Raw genomic sequence first — 9998 nt, 5'->3', positions numbered from 1 at the left:
AGGGCGCGGACAATTCTGTTGCCGTTTCACGTCTCCAGCTGATATGCCATCCAATGCCATAGCTATATTCACATATTTATATTAAGGTTCTGTAATATGCTAAGTTCCTCTATTTCATTTACCTCAGTTTCCACATAAGCCATTCCCTCTCTCGTTCCTGCAATATCACCACCTGGATGATATACTCTTGCAAAGTATTCCCTGGAAGACACCTTAGGAATTTCTTACTGGGTGATCCCAGGTGTATCTTCATTTTCAGTTACTTTTTTATTTCTTTTTAAAGCTGAAAGTAATGAAATGTAATGTTATAGTGTGAATGGGTGGTTATTGTTGTTATGATAGTTGGCTTCAAGAACAGTTTGTCAAAAAATTTTATTCAGTGAGTTTTTTTCTCATTTACTATACTTGTAGGTGGCGGTATTTAGTACTTAAATAACGTGACTCAACCGTGTTTGTCATTTCTTTGTGTAGACGATAGGGCTTGTCGTTGTAAGTCAAGAATTAGGTAAGAGCGTTTCCTAAAAAATGCATAAACAAATATTTTCTACTGCTAATTTATTGACATCGTGGTTTAGTAAAAGATTACCCTTTCGGTTTCGGGAATATTACTGCATGTTTAAATAGTGTAAAATAAGGTTCTGGGAAATGAAGTTATTAGAATATATTGCATTTATGAGAATGGTTTGCTTGGCTATTGAAAAACATTTAACATAAGCTGAATTCATCTTTCATCGTTGTTTTGAAATAGGTAATATTGTAGCTATGTGCACGCGTCGTGAACTGCACTCCAGATTCCTTGGAGTTCTTATGTGAATAAACAGAAAATAGTCATGTATTGTGACTAGGTAAATCTTCAGGTATAAAATTTCTTAGTATAAACTTTTCACGTACTATTTAAGTTGTATTGTCTAGTCTACCAATCATTTTCCTATAAACATTAATCTTTAGGTGTACATCAAGAGAATTGGCTTAATGACTTGGGGATGGAAGAGGCCTTACCAGGGCCAAAAAATATCCTTAATGAAGACACTCAATATGAGTAGCCAAATTGAGAAGTTACTTCAGATATAAGGACAGATTTTTTTTTTATGAAATCAAACTTTTGGGTATAACACTGACAGGTACAACTTCCTATTTAAAAGTAGTCATAGAATAGAACCCTGCCACATGCCACTAGTCACAGACCTTTTTTTGGAGTCTACCTCTAAATAAACTATTCTTCGATATATCTCCAACCACCCACCTATCCATCTCACCAACCCTATATCCACTAAATGTACTTCAGTTTACTGATTAGAATTCTATGTGGTATCCTGTCAAAGGCCTTACCAAGGTCCAGTAGAATTGCTGTAAACCCATTACCCTAATCCAGTTCAGCCATCACTGTGATATAAAACGTGAGCAAGTTACTGAGGCATGATCTATCCTCTATAAAACCATGTTGTCCCTCATACAATATCCCATATTTTCATCTGTCCAATCCTGTATTCTTCTCTTGACTAGTTTCTCTCAGCTAATCTGTCGGTAATTTACAACAGCAATTTTGGAACCTCCTTTATACATAGGAACTATTTTCCCCTCTTTCCACCCCCCCTCAAGACTAACCTAGACCCGGGACTCAAATTAAACAATGGTCAAGGGAACTGACAATTCTTTAGCTGCTTCACGTATGACACGTGCTGGTATAGCATATAATCCCATAGATGTATTGACATTGAGGTTATACAATAGACTATTCACCTCCACTTCATTCACCACAATTCCTGTATAATCTATTGGTTCATTATTTCTACAATGTCACCACCCGGATGATATATTCTTGCAAAGTGCTCACTCAGTAACTCAACTATATCAACTGATTCGGTTATCTCCTTACCATCGGCATTCTTTAAAATCATTCTGCCATATACATTTCTGTTTAGGATTCTCTTTAGCCTGCATGGCCAATGTTCTTTCATAATCCTTTTTTGCTTTTCTTACCACACTCGTTACCCTTCTGGCCTGTGCTTTATACCGTTCATGTGCCTGCTGGTCACCTTTCTCCTTAAATTCCCTCCATAGTTTCTTTTTTTGCATCTCAAGCTTAATGGTGTTATTCATCTATTTAACCCCTACTTGATTTATTATTTGGACTCTAGGTATACAGTCAGCCATTGCCTCATGCAAACACTTAACTGCCTCACATGCACTATCAACATCTAGCCCTTGCAGTTGTACATGCCATGGCACTGAACTAATCAAACTCCTAAGCTTGTCATACTTACCAGCCTGATAATTCACATGTACCCTCTCTTAATTGTAAATTCCACACTTTTAGCCACCTCCCAAGTCAAGACCCTATGATCACTCTCACCAGTTGGTGGCAATGTGGTCATATTTGTTACAGCCAAATCCTCAGATGTAATTACTGGGTGACGTACTCTCTAACCCCTAGAGTTTTCCATTACATGCTGTCGCAGATAGTTATCCCTTAATAACCGCATAAAATCAAATTCCTTCTTCCCCGGGTGTCCTCTCCTCCTTCCAATCAATGCGACCATAGTTGAAATCTCCCATAATAATTACCCTCCTTCCACTCATTTCTTCTATTTGCTTGTGCATACTGTCTCCATGATATTTTCCATCACCTGGTCTATAGCTGCACCCAATTGTATATTTTGTTCTGCTAGCTATAATCTTGCATCAAATGGCCTCAAATGTGCGCTTTTCTCCATCCTGCAATTCAGCTTTTATTCTCCTTGGCTGGAGCTCATCAGCTATCATCAACAATACTCCTCTCCCCATTTTATTCTCCCTGTCATTACTGAACACACTATATCCATCGCATTCAATCCCACTAGCTATATCTAGATACTATCCCATTCTGATTTGTTGTCCTTATTTGCTTGGGCATATCATACTCGTTTATACACTCAACTGCCTCCATATGGTTTGCATATCTACTCTCCCCCCTTAATAAATCTAGTTTCCCTGATTCTGCACATCCACTTTATTCAACACTTTCAAGTCTCCTTACACTGAATCCATTCAAATGCAAGCCATCCATCTTATATAGATCCTTTTGCTCATATGATGGGGATGTCTCTTAAATCTTCCCATGTGACATTAAAAAAGGTTGTGAATGGTTGGTGTCCCACTAGAGAATGAGATTGAAAGGGGAGTACTAAATTGTGCAGAATGATAAAAGGAAAAAATGGCTGACAGCTGAATTGGTAGCTCAAGGCAGGTATTATTATTCATGACACCTCCAAGGAGTCCTTGGAGGTGTCACGAATTTGGAAGAAACAGGCCTTGTGCTTTGTGCCATGAAGCACAAAGAGGATAAGTAGTAAGATTAGTGGTTGAAATAATTTAAGCCTGTTCTATTGTTACATATTTAGCACTTGTAGCATAACACATTGTTTGATAAATACTTAAAAAAATTTGTTGCCAAGTTCAACTTGGGTACCTATTCTTAAATTGCTAAACTGGATCAGACATTTAAGGGATTTCAAATAAGTCCATAAATCTAGTTAATAACTAAAATGAATAGGGCAGTTCTTTAGAAGAATGCCAGGAGCTGGGTATAGTTTTATTATGATTTAGTAGTGTGCCTTGTGTTATTGGATGTGAAATTTGAGGATTTCTGTATAGCAATGTTATTGTAGCTTAAATTTAGAATAGATTTATCCTAAGATAGGCATGGAAAAGGTACTCTGCAATTTACCTTTTCAATGTTATTAAACTTCCTGCAGTTGGCTCAAGAATAAGTTATGCTACTTAAAGTATTATATCTGACCTTCAAATGGAGAATTCAGAGAATTGAAATACTATTACATTCTCTATAAAGAAGTTTGTCAGTTGAAGGTTGTATAAACAATAGGTTATTGTAAGTCTACGTTTAAATTTGTTTAGATTGCCATTAGTGTTTTGAGGGGATTGTACCTCTAGATCCTGTCACTCTTAAGCTGATTTTTTTGCACTTTCAGGATGTTTTTTGTTTTGAAAAGTGCATTAGAAACTAACCCTTCCCGTTGTACTAAACTTGTGCATACAGATTACCAGTGTGCATTGTATGTTTGTGTCATTGGTTGCCAGTGTATGCAGAAATTAAATGACAGGTGCTATGTTTGTGGTGCAGAACCATGCACTGGGAACGCGCTCCCTGTTGTACATTAGTTCAGTTTTGGCTAATTGGTTGTGAAACCAATAGAATTTAGCAATTTTCTTTTTTTGAATGTTTTAAAAGGATCCTAATCTAATACTATCTAATCTAATTTCTGATCCACATGTGATAAGCTACTTGACCTATAACAGTGCTGTGTGTAGGCAAGAGGTCAATGCTGCTGGTCACTAATCTAGTGTTCATCACAATGGGGGAAAACAGGATTTTTTTTTGAGTTCAGTAAAGGAATTATTGGAGCCACTTTGGAAAACAGCTCAACCTAGTTGAATGAGCAACATGTCAACCTATGTTGCTTGTCTGATAGTCAACTCCCTAAATGGGCTGTTAGGAACAAGATTAATGTATAAGCTATTATGGACAAACTGCTGCAGCTTACTTGCCAAAGTAACTGTCAGTTTCATGCCTATATGAAAATAAGTTTCTAATTCAGTGCCTAGTAGATATAGTTAGCTTCCATATTATTATATGGGCACATCTATGGAGTCAGATTCAATCTATCATACCTTTCCTTAAACCCATTAACAGAAAAAGCACAACTGATTGGCAACCAGTTCCACTCTCAAAGCAAAAAAATATAGTCCTCGCCCTCACTGACCATACATTTATTCAATCTCCTTTTTCTGGTCCCTCTAGCCAGATGCCAAGACATTTCCCTTGCATCTGTCATATAAAATCCTTTAAGCTGCTTAGTTTGTCATCCTCTTTCTCCTACAAGCCACAAACCTTGCTCTATCCTCATAGAGCACATTCTACAGGCCACAACACTATCTTGGTACTTGCTTCTAAATCCTCTTCTTCTTCCACATCACCAAGAAACCCAGGGGGTCCAACTTTGAGCACAGTAATCCAGATGTGGGCATATCAAGGCCTTATAAAGAATTAAAACTTATCTAATTGTTGTTCTTCATTAGGCAATATCCTCTAAACTTAAGTGTCTACCACCACCACCCCTAAATCTCTAGCTTCATCTATTTCCTCAAGTGCAGTGTGATACACAGCTTATTTATCCCAAAATGCATAACTTTACATTTCTCAACATTAAATTGACACCATTATCTTTTGCCCAAACTGGTAGCCTGTTTAAATTGTCTTAAGCTCTCCACATCACTTTTGATTAACTATTACTCTACCTAATTTTGCATCAGCAGCAAACTGAATATTTCTTTTCAGGTTTTTTCTTATAAATCAAACAGCAATGCTCCCAGCACTAAACCTTGTGGTACACCACTAGTCACCTGCTTTTGCCTTGATTCTGCCCTTCCTAGTACCACTTTCTGCTGCTAGACAGCAGAAAAAGTGGTGCTAGGAAGTCTAGTAGAAGTAGTAATCTAGCAGCCACTCTTTTATCTACTTAACCAGTGTCATATCCATCCCCCATTTGCTCTAATTTGCATAAGTGTTTCATGCGGCATTCTGCAAAATCATGTAGCCATTTCTTTCATCCAACTCGCCTCTTACCAAGGCATGACTGATCCTTCGTATCCATGTTGACCCTTATCATTCTTATCTACCCATTCTTGAATTCTCTTTTACTAATTTTTCTAATAATTTTACTGCCATGCTGGAGATACTGATTGGTCTATAATAGACTATAGTCTTAGAACCCTTCCCTTTATGTAAAGGAATAATTTTGCTCTTTCCACTCCCTTGGAATGTCAGAGCTGAGAGTTAAATTTAACAGCTTAGTCAAAGGCATTGCTAGTTCTCTTGCACATTCTTCCAAAACCCTAGGCCTTATATCCCATCTAATCCCATAGCTGTATTTACATAGAGATTCTGCAATATTGTAAGAACCTCCAATTCCATCCATCTCTGTTCCCACATTAGTGTTACATAGGTTAAAGCAGTAGCCTCACTAGAAATATACTTGCAGAGCAGTCACTCAGTAACTCAACTATTTTATCTGCTTCAGTCTCCTCGTGACCATCGCTAATTAAAGTTGCCACATAATGAAAGAACTCCTTGGGATTTCCTTTGGCCTGGTCAGCTAAATTCTTAATCTGCTTTTGCATTGCCATGCTGGTCATCTTAATCTTTATATACTTCAACAGCATTTTCTTCTGCAGCTCATGCTTAATGATATTACTCATCCATCTAATTCCTACTTGATTATCCCTCCTTTCCTGAGGTATACAATTTAATACTGTTTCCTTTAGATGATCCTTAACTATATCCCATGCATTACTAACATGCTTATCCTGCAGTGTTTTATGCCATGGTACAGATTTAAGCTTCTTCCTAAGCATGTTATTACCTGCTTTGTATTTCCACAAATACCCTTGATAGATCATGTTTTACAATTTCCAAAGTCAAGACTGCTTGGTCACTTTCACCAATTGTAGACAATGTTCTGATCTTATGACCCAAGTCCAATACTCTCCCACCCCTATTCCCCTCACTTGCTGCTTTAAGTAATTATCTCTCAGGTGTATAAATTATTTCCTTTCTACCTAGTGATCTTTCTTTCATAATAATCACTTGAACTGTACTCATTATACTAATTTAAGGCTGCATGCCTTCCAGATATGGAATTCCCTGGCCTGTAACAGCAGCCAACTGTATATTTTGTCTTATTGGTCTTAATCTTATACCAGATTGCTTTAAATGAACAGTCACCCTTTTTCTCCTACTTGTTTCCTATTTTGGTTGCAATTCATCTGCTAACAGTACTTTTCCCCTCATCCTATCTTCCCTGAAAATATTAAATCCTTAACATGCCTAACCTTTGAGGTTGCACTAATTGATACCAAAATCTCATCCCTCTTGTTCCTGATACTTCTAGCATTACTATATAAAAACAGCAACATCCCTTTATTCATCAACCTCTTTACTTTCTGGGTTGACTACCCTATTCAACATTTTTGCTTGGGAGACTAGATTCCTCTCACTTGCTTTATAGGTTGGCTTCACATATTCACTTGCTTCCACCCTAATTGCTTAAGTTTCCCTGAATAGTCAGCATGCTTGGTGAACAAAGCTCTCTAGACAACACCAAAACCATTCAGATACTATCCATCTTCATTATACAAATCCTGTCAAACAGGCCACAGATTCACAAATTCTACATTTCTTTTGCATAATCTATATAGATTATTGGCTATCAATGCCCTCCTTACAGTCTTCATCTTCTTGCTCTTCAGTTTTGCGTCTTCTAACAACTCCTTTACATCCCCCCTCATAGAATACTTTTTGCCTCTCAAATCATTGTTGCCAACCAAGGCAATCATTACCTTTTTTGGATCTGGATGGTGTGGATTTTTGCACCCAGGAAACAAGATTTTGAAATACTTTTATCCAACCACAAAGTACTTCCCTGATTATACAACACTTACATTCTGTTTTACTTGGCAACTCAGTGTGCATTGCTTACAAACTAGCCTTTTTTGCTAACCTTAAGGCTTTACAATATTAAATATATTATGACAGTTTTAATGACAAATTGACTGATTAAGATATTTTTTCTTTTTCAGACCCCAGATGCAGGCAGCTGCATTCTCATTTTCTACTGGAGAAGTCTTCCTAACAAGAATTGGTGTTGGATGATCTGTTTTCATGTGTGAAATGTAAATTGCATGTTATGATTTCTGCCATAGCACTTGGCACACTCAGTCAATGAAAGGTTTTCAGCTCTGCAGAAAGGGAGAAACTTGACTAGTGAAGAATTTATGGAGACATGCAAGAATTATTTCTAATTGAGAAAATAACCCTTGATGTTTCAACCTCTATTGGGGCTACATTACACCAGATAAATTTGAATGCTTTGTTAATCATTTGCCCTAGCTTATTCTAAAAAAAAAAAGTTTTAATTAAAAATATATATAAATTATACAAATATACTCATAGATATAAAAAAAAATGTCTAGTATAACTAGATTAAACATCTCAACCTTATTTTCTTGTTGGGGTTTTGCCATGTTCTGGATGTTATACTGATGGGTCCTCCAGATGCTTGGAATCTTTTTCTGCTTTTAATAGTATTGTGGAGGATCTTTTGAATTTCAACCATTTTTTGTAAAAAAAATTTTGGCTAATAATTTCTTTGTTCAATGCCTGCTGACTGGAGCAAATTGTTAGGGCTCTGTTCAAGGGTGACAGGAATGTATTTGTTTTATAGCCATGGAGCCAATGGTGAAAATATCACATGTTGCTTGGATTTGCTGAATCTAGAGCTTGTTGCTCACTCTTTCATGTAAAAGTTGGGGGGGTGGCATGGCTGAACTATCTTATTTTTGCAGGTAGCATTTATTTTGGCATATGAAGTATGTAGATGAATGTAATGATATTGGACAAATGCTTATCATTGATTGGGACATAAAATTTTTATTAGTACATGATCAAAATGGATGTTTAAGGAATTGTGGGCATCATCCAGGAAACTTGCATTGTGTAGCTCTGCTTTCAAAGCTGTACTATCTGAATAGAGTTCCACTATCTCCATGTGCTGAGGCTGACTTTCACTTGAACAGCTGTCCATTTGCATAGCCTATACCACTTGCTGGGTATGGGCTATGCAAAACTGCATGTAATGCCAACCCAAAGTTACCTTCTGAGATTTGCAGCTTCATTTATCATTGGTATGCCAACAGGTATTGTACTGTAAATCTTTTTTGTGCTGCAGAAGTACCTGTGCATGGATTGTCATTCCCATGCAGGGTGGGCCCTTCACAACTTGCTCTATCCATAGAGGGGATTCTTTGCAGGGTGGCAAAATTTTATTGCAACCAGTTTATTTCACACATTTAAAGAAGCTAGTGATCAGCTGTGATCACCAAAATAAAAAAATAAAAAAAATGGTGGTACAACATGACAAAATTTCATGGAACTAGCTGAGGAATTAGATAACTACCAGATCAACATAATAGGTGACTGAAACAAAAAAAGACCAACACTGGCAAGATCCTTCTGAGCAATAAATACAAAATTCATTCAGGCAATGACAATCAAGGAAAAGGAGTAGCCATAGTATTCAACACAAAATAAGAGGCTAATCTTGATTGGCAGTCAATCGAGTAATGTGGGCAAATATCAATGGGGAACTGGACAGTGGCACTTATTTGTGCCTATGGTTCCACAGAAGGTTCTACTAAAGTAGAAAGTTGAGGAATTTTTTGAGGCTTTAGAAAAAGCAACTGACAATGAAAAATGAAAAGTTGGTCCTTGTTGGGGATCTAAATAGCAGAGTAGGAAATGATTGAGACATACAAAAATATTTTGGGAAAATTTGGAGAAAAGAGCAAAGCTAATAATAATGGCAAATATCTGTTGGATTTCTGCTCAGGACGACTGGGTATTACTAACACCATGTTCCAACATGAAAATGTGCACATTCACATGGAGAGAAGAGGCTAGGAATAAGAAAAGTCTCGTTGACTATGTTATTGTTGATAGTGATGTTTTCTCCCTGGTGCAGGACACCAGACTGTACAGAGGATTTGAAATTGGAAGTGATCACTATTTAGTCTTGAGCAGGATAAAATTGAATTTCATATTGAAAAGAATAACATAAAGTTTTATAGTGAATAAAAGTTGAGCTGCTCTCAGATGTGAACTGTAAATACAGAAAGATTATTGAAAAAAAAATGAGTTTGAGAACAGGAGTCAAACCTTGGAGATTCAGTGGCAAACTCTGAAGAAAACATTGATTCTGCCAGAGAGGCATGTGGTGAGGTTATCTGCAAGGATAAAAAAATTGGAAATCCCTGGTGGACACAGGAAGTTAAAGAGGCAGTGAAGGAGAAGAAAGCATATCAAAAGTTCCTAGCAAATAAGTCAGCTTGTGCTCTTAGAGAATATAGACAAATGCAAGAATGCTAAACAAGTCATGGGAGGACTT

At 37.0% G+C, this 9998-nt stretch overlaps 1 long non-coding RNA gene across 1 annotated transcript; it reads left to right on the top strand.

Moving 5' to 3' along the window:
* Positions 1-469: 469 nt before the first annotated feature.
* On the top strand, positions 470-7988 carry LOC150098381 (uncharacterized). The gene is made up of 2 exons (XR_016549440.1): positions 470-505; positions 7636-7988. It is a non-coding gene; the product is annotated as an uncharacterized LOC150098381 (long non-coding RNA).
* The last annotated feature ends 2010 nt before the right edge of the window (positions 7989-9998 follow it).

Source organism: Typopeltis vanoorti, chromosome 15 (assembly GCF_054136105.1).
Source record: "Typopeltis vanoorti isolate ZY-2024b chromosome 15, IOZ_Tvanoo_1.0, whole genome shotgun sequence".
In the NCBI taxonomy this organism is placed as follows: Eukaryota; Metazoa; Arthropoda; class Arachnida; order Uropygi; family Thelyphonidae; genus Typopeltis; species Typopeltis vanoorti.
Note: the sequence above shows the minus strand (reverse complement) of the source record. Positions and strands in the feature narration are given on the sequence as shown.